Genomic DNA, 13,756 nt, shown 5'->3' with positions numbered 1-13,756 from the left:
TATGTGAGAGTGTCTGTGAGAGTGTCCGTGAGAGAGAGTGTGAGAGAGTGTGTGTGATAGTCTGAGAGTGTCTGAGAGAGTCTGTGAGAGAGTGTCTCTGAGAGAGGGTGAGAGTATGAGAGAGTGTCTGTGGGAGTCTGCGAGAGAGCGTCCCTGAGAGTCTGTGAGAGAGTGTCTGTGAGAGAGTGTCTGAGAGAGAGTCTGTAAGAGTCTGTGAGAGAGCATCTGTGAGAGTCTGTTAGAGAATGTCTGTGAGAGTCTGTGAGAGAGTGTCTGTGAGAGAGTGTCTGTTAGAGAGCATGAGTGTGCCTGTGAGAGTGTGTCTGTGAAAGTGTCTATGAGAGAGTATCTCGGAGTGAGTATCTGTGAGAAAGTGTATGTGAGAGTATCTGTCTGTGAGAGTGTCTGTGAGACAGTGTCTGTGAGAGTATCTGTGAGAGAGTATCTCTGAAAGTTTGTGAGAGAGTCTGTGAGAGTGTCTGTGAGAGTCTGAGAGTGTCTGTGAGAGAGTGTCGAGAGAATGTCTGTGAGAGTGTCTTTGAGAGTCTGTCTGTCAGAGAGTTTCTGTGAGAGAGTGTCTGTGAGAGTGTCTGTGAGGGAGTGTATGTGAGTGTTTGTGAGAGTGTCGAGAGAATGTCTGTGAGTCTGAGAGAGTGTCTGTGAGAGTCTGTGGAGAGTGTCTGTGAGAGTGTGTCTGAGAGTGTGAGAGTGTCTGTGAGAGAGTGTCTCTGAGAGAGGGTGAGAGTATGAGAGAGTGTCTGTGGGAGTCTGCGAGAGAGCGTCCCTGAGAGTCTGTGAGAGAGTGTCTGTGAGAGAGTGTCTGAGAGAGAGTCTGTAAGAGTCTGTGAGAGAGCATCTGTGAGAGTCTGTTAGAGAATGTCTGTGAGAGTCTGTGAGAGAGTGTCTGTGAGAGAGTGTCTGTTAGAGAGCATGAGTGTGCCTGTGAGAGTGTGTCTGTGAAAGTGTCTATGAGAGAGTATCTCGGAGTGAGTATCTGTGAGAAAGTGTATGTGAGAGTATCTGTCTGTGAGAGTGTCTGTGAGACAGTGTCTGTGAGAGTATCTGTGAGAGAGTATCTCTGAAAGTTTGTGAGAGAGTCTGTGAGAGTGTCTGTGAGAGTCTGAGAGTGTCTGTGAGAGAGTGTCGAGAGAATGTCTGTGAGAGTGTCTTTGAGAGTCTGTCTGTCAGAGAGTTTCTGTGAGAGAGTGTCTGTGAGAGTGTCTGTGAGGGAGTGTATGTGAGTGTTTGTGAGAGTGTCGAGAGAATGTCTGTGAGTCTGAGAGAGTGTCTGTGAGAGTCTGTGGAGAGTGTCTGTGAGAGTGTGTCTGAGAGTGTGAGAGTGTCTGTGAGAGAGTGTCTGTGAGAGAGTGTCTGTGAGAGAGTGTGTCTGTGAGAGGGTGTGTCTGTGAGAGAGTGTGCTTGTGAGAGTGTGCTTGTGAGAGAGTGTCTGTGAGAGAGTATCTGTGAGAGAGTATCTGTGAGAGAGTGTCTGTGAGAGTCTCTCTGTGACAAAGTGCGAGACAGTGTCTGTGAGAGACAGTCTGTGAGAGATTGTGAGACAGTGTCTGTGATAGAGTGTGAGAGAGTGTCTCTGAAAGTTTGTGAGAGAGTCTGTGAGCGTGTCTGTGAGAGAGTGTCTGTGAGAGAGTGTCTGTGAGAGTGTCTGCGGGAGTCTGTCTGTCAGAGATTGTCAGAGAGTGTCTGTGAGAGTGTCTGTGAGAGTGTCTGTGAGAGGCTGTGAGAGTATGTGAGGGAGTGTCTGTGAGTGTCTGAGATAGAGTGCTGTGAGAGTGTCTGTGAGAGTCTGAGAGTGTGAGAGTGTCTGTGAGAGAGTGTCTGTGAGAGAGTGTCTGTGAGAGTGTCTGCGGGAGTCTGTCTGTCAGAGATTGTCAAAGAGTGTCTGTGAGAGTGTCTGTGAGAGTGTGAGAGTCTGTGAGAGTATGTAAGGGAGTGTCTGTGAGTGTCTGAGATAGAGTGACTGTGAGAGTGTCTGTGAGAGTCTGTTAGAGTGTGAGAGTGTCTGTGAGAGTGTCTGTGAGAGTCGGTGAGAGTGTTGAGAGAATGTCTGTGAGAGTCTGTGAGAGTGTCTGTGAGAGAGTTTCTGTGAGTCTGAGATAGGGTCTGTGAGAGTCTGTGAGAGAGTGTCTGTGAGAGTCTGTGAGAGAGTGTGTGTGAATCTTTGAGAGTGTCTGTGGGAGAGTGTCTGTGAGAGAGTGTGTCTGTGAGGGTGTGCTTGTGAGAGTGTGTCTGTGAGAGTGCGCTTGTGAGAGAGTGTCTGTGAGCGAGTATCTGTGAGAGTCTGTGAGAGTCTCTCTGTGAGAGAGTGTGAGACAGTGTCTGTGAGAGAGTGTGAGATAGTGTCTGTGAGAGAGTGTCTGTGACAGTGTCTGCGGGAGTCTGTCTGTCAAAGATTGTCAAAGAGTGTCAGTGAGAGTGTCTGTGAGAGTGTCTGTGAGAGTCTGTGAGAGTATGTGAGGGAGTGCCTGTGAGTGTCTGAGATAGAGTGACTGTGAGAGTGTCTGTGAGAGTCTGTTAGAGTGTGAGAGTGTCCGTGAGAGTGTCTGTGAGAGTCGGTGAGAGTGTTGAGAGAATGTCTGTGAGAGTCTGTGAGAGTGTCTGTGAGAGAGTTTCTGTGAGTCTGAGATAGTGTCTGTGAGAGTTTGTGAGAGAGTGTCTGTGAGAGTCTGTGAGAGAGTGTGTGTGAGTCTTTGAGAGTGTCTGTGGGAGAGTGTCTGTGAGAGAGTGTGTCTGTGAGGGTGTGCTTGTGAGAGTGTGTCTGTGAGAGTGCGCTTGTGAGAGAGTGTCTGTGAGAGAGTATCTGTGAGAGAGTGTCTGTGAGAGTCTGTCTGTGAGAGAGTGTGAGACAGTGTCTGTGAGAGAGTGTGAGATAGTGTCTGTGAGAGAGTGTCTGTTAGAGAATGTCTGTGAGAGTCTGTGAGAGAGTGTCTATGAGAGAGTGTCAGAGTGTCTGTCAGAGTGTCTGTGAGACTGTGAGAGAGTGTCTGTGAGAGTCTGTGAGAGAGTGTCTGTGAGACAGTATCTGTGAGAGAGTGTCTGTGAGAATCTGTGAGAGATAGTGTGAGAGAGTGTCTGTGAGAGTCTGAGAGTGCCTGAGAGAGTGTCTGTGAGAGTCTGTGAGAGAGGGTATCTGAGAGTTTGTGAGAGAGTGTCTGCAAGAGAGTGTCTGAGAGAGTCTGTGAGTGTCTGTGAGAGAGTCTGTGAGAGTCTGTGAGAGAGGGTCTGTGAGAGAATGTCTGTGAGAATCTGTGTGAGAGCATCTGTGAGAGAGTGTCTGTGACAGAGTGTGTCTGTGAGATAGTGTCTGTTAGAGTCTGAGAGTGTCTGAGAGAGGATGAGAGAGTGACTGTGAGAGTCTGTGAGAGAGGGTATCTGAGAGTCTGTGAGAGAGTGTCTGCAAGAGAGTGTCTGAGAGAGTCTGTGAGTGTCTGTGAGACAGTCTGTGAGAGAGGGTCTGTGAGAGAATGTCTGTGAGAGAATGTCTGTGAGAGAGCATCTGTGAGAGAGTGTCTGTGACAGAGTGTGTCTGTGAGATAGTGTCTGTGTGAGTCTGTGAGAGAATGTCTGTTAGAGAGTGTGAGAATGTGTGTGAGAGAGTGTCTGTTAGAGTGTCTGTGAGAGTGTGAAGGAGTGTCTGTAAGAGAGTTTGTGAGAGAATGTCTGTGAAAGTTTGTGAGAGTCTGTGAGAGTGAGAGAATGTCTGTGAGAGTCTGTGAGAGAGTGCCTGTGAGAGAGAGTGTGAGAGTCTGTGAGAATTTGTCTGAGAGAGTGTCTGCCTGAGAGTGTCTGTTAGAGTCTGAGAGAGTGTCTGTGAGAGAGTGTCTGTGATAGTTTCTGTGAGAGAGTGTTTGTGAGAGTGTCTGAGTCTTAGAGACTGTGAGAGAGTGTCTGTGAGAGTGTGAAGGAGTGTCTGTGAGAGAGTGTCTGTGAGAGAGTTTGTGGGAGAATGTCTGTGAAAGTTTGTGAGAGTCTGTGAGAGTGAGAGAATATCTGTGAGAGTCTGTGAGAGAGTGCCTGTGAGAGAGAGTGTCTGTGAGAGTCTGTGAGAATTTGTCTGAGAGAGTGTCTGTCTGAGAGTTTCTGTGAGAGTCTGAGAGAGTGTCTGTGAGAGTCTGTGAGAGAGTGTCTGTGAAAGTTTCTGTGAGAGAGTGTTTGTGAGAATGTCTGAGTCTGTGAGAGAGTGTCTGTGAGAGTGTGAGAGAGTGTCTGAGATTCTGAGAGAGTGTCTGTGAGAGAGTGTGAGAGTCTGTGATAGAGTGTCTGTGGGAGCCAGTTGAGAGAGTGTTTGTGAGAGAGTGTCTGTGAGAGTGTCTGTGATAGTATCTTTGATAGTGTCTGTGAGAGAGTGCCCGTGAGAGAGTATCTTTGAGAGAGAGTATGTGAGAGTGTGAGTCTGTGAGAGTCTGAGAGAGTGTCTGTGAGAGTCTATGAGTGAATATGATAGAGTGAGTCTGTGAGAGAGTGTCTGTGAGAGTGAGTCTGTGAGAGAGTGTCTGTGAGAGAGTGTCTGTGAGAGAGTGTCTGTTCAAACATATGTGAGAGTCTGTGAGAGTGTCTGTGAAAGTGTGTGAGAGAGTCTGTGAGAGAGAGTCTGTGAGAGTGTCTGTGAGTGTCTGAGAGTCTGTGAGAGAGTGGCTGTGCGAGTCTGTGAGAGAGTCTGTGAGTGTATCTGTTAGAGAGTATCTGTGAGAGAGTGTCTGTGAGAGTCTGTCGGTGGGAGAGTGTCTGTGAGAGTCTGAGAGTGTCAAGAGAATGTCTGTAAGAGTCTGTGAGAGTGTCTGTGAGAGTGTGAGAGAGTGTCTGTGAGAGAGTGTGCTTCTGAAAGAGTGTCTGTAAGAGTCTGTCTGTGAGAGTGTCTATGAGAGTAACTGTGAGTCTGTCTGAGACTGTCTCTGAGAGACTATGAGAGTATGTCTGTGAGAGAGTGTGAGTCTGTGAGTGTGTCTGTGAGAGAGTTTCTGTGAGTCTCGTAGAAAGAAAAAGTGTATGTGTTTGTGTGTGCTTGTGTGTGTGTGGTTGTGTGTGTCTGTGGGGTTCTGTGTGTGGGGTTGTGTGTGTGGGGGGTTGTGTGTGAGTGGGGGGTAGTGTGTGTGGGGTTGTGCGGGGTTATGTGTGTGTGGTGTGTGTGGGGGTGTTGGGTGTGAGTGTGGGGTTGTCTGTGTGTGTGGGGTTGTGTGTGTGGGGTTGTGTGTATGGGGTTGTGTGTATCGGGTTGTGTGTGGGGGGGTTGTGTGGTGTGTGGGGTTGGGTGTTGTTGGAAAGGGGATCTTAGGGCTGGCCGAGCAAGGGTGAGAGACCTCCTGGTGAGGTTCCTCTCCTAGGATCGTACAGATGAGCAATCACCGCCCTACAGATGGACACTACACAAAGATAGGTTCTTAACGTTTTTATCAGTACTTTTAGGCAGGTTATCGTACAATACAGGGATAACAGGATCCAGGGATCCTCACAAACTTAGTCTCTGAGGGAAGGGGGTAGCGGGACAGTCTTGGTACCAGCCTGACACAGGGATACCCTGCGCTCAGCTCTCACTCCTTGAGCTGGGGGGTTCTTCAGTATGGGCCGCGACAGCGCCAGCAGGGCTCCAGAGATGATTTCACGAAGATGGGCCGCGGCTGAGCCAGCAGGGCTCCAGAGATGGTGTCACAAAGATGGGCCGCGGCAGCGCCAGCAGGGCTCCAGAGATGGTTTCACGAAGATGGGCAGCGGCAGCGCCAGCAGGGCTCCAGAGATGGTTTCACGACGATGGGCCGCGGCAGCGCCAGCAGGGCTCCAGAGCTGGTTTCACAAAGATGGGCCGCGGCAGCGCCAGCAGGGCACCAGAGATGGTTTCACGAAGATGGGCCGCGGCAGCGCCAGCAGGGCTCCAAGGATAGTTCGGCAAAGATGAACCGCGGCAGCGCCAGCAGGGCTCCAAGGTGGTTAGAGGTTCCACGCGGATGAGTTCGTCTCGGTGTCTCTCGACTCCAGGATACAACTGCCGACCTGCTCCGGAGCTGCCCCAGTTATAGGTCTGGCGTCCTTTGATGTCCGGACCCCCGCACTTGGAAGTTCGGAGGGTCGGGATGTGCGTGACCAGACACCCAGCAGGGGGGTGGAGCCAGCGCCCAGGGAGGCTGGGGGCGATCGAAACCAGGCGTCGGGGGACGGTTGGAGGACCATCGAAACTCTTTCCCCCATTGATCCGTCAAGTGGTCTCTTTACCCCCTGGTCGGATCGTGGTGCCTCGATGTCGGGGCTTCGCTGGGTCTGCGGCTGGGGTCGGGCCGAGGCCACGAGGCCTGGTCGTGGAGGGCCCAAGATGGAGTCTGGGCCTGAGATGGTGGTCTGGGATAGGGTTTGGACCAGCCGAGGGTGTTGAGGAGAGGTTGTCGAGTTCTAACGGGGGAGAGCTGGGGGCTGCCCGGAGGGGCGGCTCTCTTGGAGGGTGGATGGTGCTGCTCTCGGCCGGGGAACAGGGGTCGGGGTAGTCCGGGACCCGCCATGCGGGAGGAGTTGGACCACTCCACGAGGCCGGGTCCAACAGGTGTGTGTAGGGTTGTGTGTGAGCATGTGTGTGTGGGGTTGTGTGTAGGGGGGTTGTGTGGTTGTGTGGGGTTGTGTGGGGTTATGTGTGTGTGGTTGTGTGTGTGTGGGGTTGTGTGTGGGGGGGTTTGTTTGCAGGGGTTGTGTGTGGGGGGGGTTGTGTGTGTGGTTATGGGTTTGTGTGTGTATGGGTGTGAGGTTGTGGGGTTGTGTGTGGGTGTGTGGTTGTTTATTTGGGGGGTTGTGTGTGTGTGTTTTGGGTTGTGTGTGTGTCGGTGGGGTTGTGTGTGTGGGGTTATGTGTGTGGGGTTGTGTGTGTGTGGGGTTGTGTGTGTGGGGTGTGTGTATGGGGGTTGTGTGTGTGCATGGGGTTGTGTGTGGTTGTGTGTGGGGGTTGTGTGTATGGGGGTTGTGTGTGTGGGGGCATGTGTGTGTGGGGTTGTGTGGTGTGTGGGGTTGTGTGTGGGGCGTTGTGTGGTGTGTGTGGTTTGTTGTGTGTTTGTATGTGGTTGTGGGGCTGTGTGGTTGTGTGTTTGTGTGTGGTTGTGTGGGGTCATATGTGTGGGGGGTTGTGTGTGTGGGAGGGTTGTTTGTGGGGGGTTGTGTGTGGGTGTGTGTGTGGGGTTGTGTGTGGGGGGTTGTGTGTGTGTGTGGGGTTGAGTGAGTGTGTATGTGTGTGGGGTTGTGTGTTGGGGTGTGGGGTTTTTGTGTGTGATGGGGGGGTTGTGTGTGTGTGGTTGTGTGTGTGGGGGGTTTTGGGTGTGTGTGGGGTTGTGTGTGTGAGTTTGTGGGGTTGTGTGAGTGTGGGGTTGTGTGTGTGGGGTGGTGTGTGTGGGGGGTTGTGTGTGTGGGGGGATTGTGTGTGTGGGTGGGTTGTGTTTGGAGAAGTTGTGTGTGTTGGATTGTGTGAGTGTGGGGTTGTGTGTGTGTGGGGGGTGGTGTGTGTGTGGGGTTGTGTGTGTGTGAGTGTGTGGGGTTGTGTGTGGGGGGTGTTGTGTGTGTGTCGTTGTGTGTGTGGGGTTTGTGTATGTGGGGGGTTGTGTGTGTTGGGGGTTTGTTTGTGTGGGGGTTGTTGGACTTGGCCCTTCTGGCAGGTTCACCCCTAAACTTTTTGCTTTTTATTGTGACCCAGTGTTAGTTATTTTTGGCTTCTGTGCACTTTACCACTGTGTCCCAGGGTAAAGTGCGTGCGTGTAGTGAGGTTGGCCTGCCCTCCCATAGGAATGCATGGGGAATGTATGTGTCCCTGATAGTTCCTGATGCGTGTAGGGTGCAGGGGCGAGTTTGGTATGTGCGGACTCGTGTGATTAAATGCTGCGCGATGATGTGTGTGGCGTTATTGTGTCTAGTGTGGAAGTGCCACTACTAGAAGTTGGCATGTCTGTGTAAATTATGTGAATTGGCTGTCTGGCTTGTGATTGGCTGGAGCTGGCTGGTGAGCCTGCTCCAGGAGGCAGGATGGGTCTGCCCCGGTGGTGAGTGGAGAGATCTGCATGAGTGATGTGAGGGAGGAGTGCACCTGGGACCTGAATAGGGCTGGGCTTTCGACAACACAATGCTGGCTCCGTCCCCTGTGGTGCGACTGATGACCCTAGCCTGACTAGTGAATGGGACGAGTGGTTGAGCACAACAGAGTGCTCCAAAACCAGCTGCGACTGGTTTTTCCCTTAACCCTGTAGCCTAGACAAAGGATTTAGGTGTATAAAAAGAGGCTGTGACCTCTTGTAAAATGTTCTCTTGCCTGATCCTAAACTTGAGGGAGGCTGCTGCTGCTGGGCGCCAGGCCTCCACTAGGACTGCCTCCCTGCCTGGAGGGCCCTGTGAGCTGGCCCCTGGGCCCAGCCTTTGCCCCCCCCTTCTTCCTTCCCAAGGACTTTTGTTTGGCTGCGATCGTCCTCCTGAGGGATTCCCCAGCGTGGGGATCCCCCTGCCTTTGGTTGTCAGCACGGGAGCCCACCCCGTTTATTCGTCGTGCTGTGGTACCCCCCCCAGCGGGTGCCCATCCCACCAGGGACGTGCTGCCACCAGGGATTTCGTTTTGAACCGGGAGCTCACCCTGGATTGTGAGGAGATCACCGCCGGGCCGGGCCGGGTATCCCGGAAGTCAGGCAATCCGCCTGGGACAACGTGGGCAGGCCGTCAGGCAACCGGAAGCCACGGGAGCCGACCCTGCGCTCCTGCGTGTGCCTGGGGAAACCTTGCCGCCCCTCGCCGGTCCCCCGTGTGGAGAGGGAGACCGGCAGTGCTCCCTGCCCCAGCAGCCATCAGCGAGGAGCACCCGCCGCCAGAGCAGCGAGGCTCCATGAGTGAAGGGAGAGCCCCGCAGTCCAGAAGGAGAGCCCGCCGTCAGTAGAGCCTGCCAGCAGACCGGAGCAGAGCCAGAGGAACCCTGCCAAGCCAGTGAGTCGTGCCCCTGTGTTCCGTGTTGTGAAGGGGGGCGTCGGGGCCCACTGCCGGTGTCCGCCCCCCCCCAGTGGTGCTGCTGCAGTTTGGGACCATTTTGGGGACACCAACGTCTCGGGGGCAGTTGTAATTTGGAGCCCCGAGGCTCCCAGGGGACATTTTGCTTATTTAGAGCCCACAAGAGGCTCTGGGGGCATTTTTTCTTCAGAGCCCACGAGAGGCTCAGGGAGCATTCTTTCTTCAGAGCCCGCGAGAGGCTCTTGGGCATTTTCTTGGTTTCCGAGTCCCCAGAGGGGGGACTCCAACGTCGGGGGCATTATTGTTTAGAGCCCACGAGGCTCACCACGTCCCATATTGTTTTGGGCCCCCTCTCCTGCGTGAAAAACCCAGAGAAGATCCCCAGCTGCCCAGCACTTAGTGGCCCTGGTGAATCTTCTTTGGCTGCCTGCGCAGCCTGCCTGACATTGCTGAACCCAGGGTGTTTCGGCCCCAGAGAGGCCAGTTGGCCAGGGGACAGTTCCATGTGTTGTGCCCTTGCGTGGGGTACGTGTTTTTGGCCCTATGTGATCTTTGCGCAATTAGTAATTACCTGCCTAATGTGATTTCTGCATCATGTATAATGACTTTGTGCCTATACCTCGAATGTGTTTTTATGCTTAGGTGGTTGTTTTTCCTAGTATAGTTATACTAGTGAGTTCATGGTTCCCTGCGTGATATTTTCCTAAGGTGGTTAGGGCTGGTAGGTGGTACTTACCTTTTACCAGTGGTTACTGGTTGTGTGCTACATTTGCTATTTGGTGCTACAGTTATTATAGATTCTATGGCCTAGATGTATCATCGTTCTCATTTGCGAATTCTTAATAGCGATTTTTACCGAATCGCTATTAAGAATTAGCAAAATGGGATGTATGTAGAAAATCGCTTTTTTTTTGCGATTCCTTATGATTCCTAATTTGCGAATTCGCACGTTGCGAATTCGCAAATTAGGAATAATTTTCCATTCATTCCTATGGGCCAGGAGGCCCATAGGATTGATTTTGAAAAAATTCTCAAATTGCGATTTCGCTATTTGCTAATCGCAATTTGAGAATTATTGCAAGGGTGCAGGGGTGTCTCATGGACACCCTGCTGCACCCCTCAAACTTACATGTGTGTGCATATGGCGCACATACATGCCCTGTGGGCATGTATGTGTGTCACATGCCACACTCAAAATTGGCACATTTTGCTTTTGTAAAGGAATTCGCAAATTAACACGAACCTCAAGTTCGTGTTAATTTGCGATTCCTTAACCTGAATTCGCAAGAAAAAAAAGCTTCATACATGGCATTTAAGGAATCGCAAATTTGCGATTCCTTAAATGCTTAAGCAAAATAAGGAATCGCAATTTTTTGCGATTCCTTATTTTGCTAATTTTACATACATCTCAAAAAATGCAAAATGTCCGTTTGCGATTCCTTAAGGCCGAAATTCGCAGAATTTCGGCCTTAAGGAATCGCAAAAGGCTTGATACATCTAGGCCCAAGTTCTAAGTGTTATCCTACAAAGTGCAATTTCTACCAAGTGCTAGTTCTAAAAGTGCATATTCCTGACACTGATCCATGTGGCCCTGTCCCATGTATATAATCCCCTGTAAATTCTGCCCGTGCCTCTGGCACCTTGTAAAGTGTGTATTTATTATCTAATGTGTTTGGTATCATACAAAGGCTATTTTTATATATAACCTTGTGTGGAGTTTCCTTTGTGGTGGGCCTTGGGTGTTGTTGCTGGGTCCGCGCACAAACGCTTTACACATTGCCTCCGGGATAAGCCTGGCTGCTCGTGCCAAGCTACCAAGGGGGTGAGCTGGGTTTATCTTGGCGGGTGACTTCCTTGCCCTGACGTAGAATGGTGGTTTCTGCCTGACTTTGGGGCAAGCCTTAGCCTACCAGAAATCCCATTTCTAACAGGGGTTGTGTGTGGGGGGTTTGGTTGTGTGTGTGTGTGAGTTTGTGGGGTTGTGTGTGTGGGGGATTGTGTGTGTGGGGTTGTGTGTGTGTGGGGGGTTGTGTGTGGGGGGGTTGTTTGTGGGCTTATTCATATCTCTGGCACACTACAACAATTCAATTGGTTTATTGCAGTTGTATAGCGCCTACTGGGTACATCTCCACGTCCTGCTCCACGCAGAAGCGGTCGCTCCCTTCACCTCCCCCTCTTGGTGGTATCGTATGCTTATTTGTGCTACAGCAACTCTTATTTAAAATCATTCTGTGCAGCGCTCGTGACTTGTATGCTGATTTCTGCAACTCTTAATTGAAATCTATCTGTGCAGCGCTCGATAACGCTACTTGCCTCGCATTTCATAACGCTAGCGCTTTAATTGTGGTGCGCTTCGAGATTAGATCAGTACAAAGTTTGGAGGTTTTTGATTAGTTAAGCTCCGGGTGCACTGCCCGTTTATACGCACACCAGTATAAAGTTGCTAATTGTTGAGGTGCAAGACGGCGAGTGGAGAAAACCTGAACCACTCAGTTGAGTAGAAAGAAACTACCCCTACAAAACAAGCTCTGTTGCCGTTGCACTCAAGACAGTGTATACAATGTTAGGTAACAATATTCAAACAAGATAATGACAAAGTGACAGAATTATCAAAACAAAGAAACTCTCAATGAATCTTGGAGTCTTTAATGTAGTAAACAGCCAGCCGACACGTGTTTCATCGCACTCGCGATTCCTCAGGGCTAGATGGCTGTGTTCCGGTCAGAAAGGTCGCTCAGCTGGTGATAGTTCCAACCCAGCCGGGCCCTTGACCGTAGATACTCCGTTTGAGTATTCGAGTGTTCGAGTGAAGTCAGTTAATAGAAGGTCTGTTTCAGTAGTATTCAGGCTTGAAGATCATAAAGTGTAATTCACCCCAATTGTTGCCCACGGCGAGTAGGGTAATACTCTATTGGTGAAGGTATATTCTCAATGCCATGTATGGCTCCGTTATCTGTGGTGCTTCAGGCTCGGTAAAGCGAAGAAGCGGCGTGTAGTACGTCCGGACCCCACGGCCGTGTTCCTGTTTGGACCAAAACAAGACAAACAGGAACACGGCCGTGGGGTCCGGACGTACTACACGCCGTTTCTTTGTTTTGATAATTCTGTCACTTTGTCATTATCTTGTTTGAATATTGTTACCTAACATTGTATACACTGTCTTGAGTGCAACGGCAACAGAGCTTGTTTCGAGATTAGATCGTTTGTAGCGCTTCGTGGTGTTGATTTAGGCAGCGCTCTACAACTGCAGCTGTGATAGAATATTTCCCCCATAGCGCTTCCTTATTGATTGAGCTCTCGTTGTTGGAGCATTTGTTGACTTTACAGCCATTTTGTTGTGATCCCTTTGCCCGTCCCAGACCCTCCCTGCACCTAGATCCCGCCTCCCAGCTGACCCTCCCACGCTCCGTCCCTTCCACTATCCATTTAAGACAGATGGACCTACGGGCAGCGTCCACGCGCTGCGGCCGCGCCGAAGGTGCGCCAAAGGTAAGCCCGTCTATGCCCGTCCGCGCCTGGACCGCGCCCAGCGCCTGTCCCCCTGGTCCCCGCTGGACCCAGCCCACGAGAATCACATATGATGCCGCAACTCTCCTCGCCCTCAACCCCGGACGCGCATCACAATGTTGCAATGCCACCCCAGGACTTACTCACGGCCCATTCGCCTGCCTCTCCTGCAAGTTCAACTGCTTCAGAACCCTCACCAAACCCCCTTCCTCCATGCACAGTTCCGACTCTAACTGCATGAAGTGCATTCTGCTTAACACCCGCTCGGTCCACAGACACGCCACGGAACTCTGGGACCTACTCGACACTACATCACCGGACATCGCCTTCCTTACAGAAACTTGGATGAACACATCATCAGCACCCGACATCACCATAGCCATACCGGATGCTTACAAGATTACCCGTAAAGACCGCACCAATCAAACAGGAGGAGGCATCGCCATCATTCATAAGAACACCATCAAAATCACGACCAGCTCCGACGATAATCTCGCAACCGCCGAACATCGCCACTTTCAGATCCACACCGACCCTAGGACCACACTTAGAGGCACCCTCATCTACAGGCCTCCAGGTACCCGCACTCAATTCAGCGATGACATCACGGACTTCGTCAGCCCACATGCCCTCGCCTCCGAGAACTACATTCTTTTAGGAGACTTCAACTACCACCTTGAAAACAAACACGACAGCAACACCACCACCCTTCTGTACAACCTGGCCAATCTCGGACTCAAACAACTTGTTGACACCCCCACCCATGTAGCCGGACACACGCTCAACCCCATCTTCACCTCCAGCAAGCACATCTCCTTCGATCGCACCACATCTCTCCACTGGACGGACCACAGCTGCGTCCACTTCAGCTACAAAACCACCCTGACCCACAACCGCCCACAACCTATCCCTCGAAGAAACTGGAACAAAATCACCCCCGAACAACTCCTCACTTCACTCAACCAAAACCCTCCTACCCTCTCATCGGACCCAAACCAAGCGGCCCCCAACCTCAAGCAATGGATCGCCCTCTGTGCTGACGAATTAGCGTCCTTGAAAAAGCACCAGATCAAATCAACCAGCAAAAAGGCCCCCTGGTTCAATGATGACCTTAAAAAATCTAAGAAGATATGCCGCGCCCTGGAGAAAACATGGAGAAAAAACCCAACCACCGACAACATGTCCACCCTCAAAGCAGCCACCCGTAAACACCACCAAATGATTCGATCCGCCAAGAAATCTGCACTCAAGGATCGTCTCGACAACAACAATCACAACAGCAAAG

Source organism: Lissotriton vulgaris, chromosome 6, assembly GCF_964263255.1.
Source record: "Lissotriton vulgaris chromosome 6, aLisVul1.2, whole genome shotgun sequence".
Classification (NCBI taxonomy): Eukaryota; Metazoa; Chordata; class Amphibia; order Caudata; family Salamandridae; genus Lissotriton; species Lissotriton vulgaris.
This window is presented reverse-complemented; position numbering follows the sequence as displayed.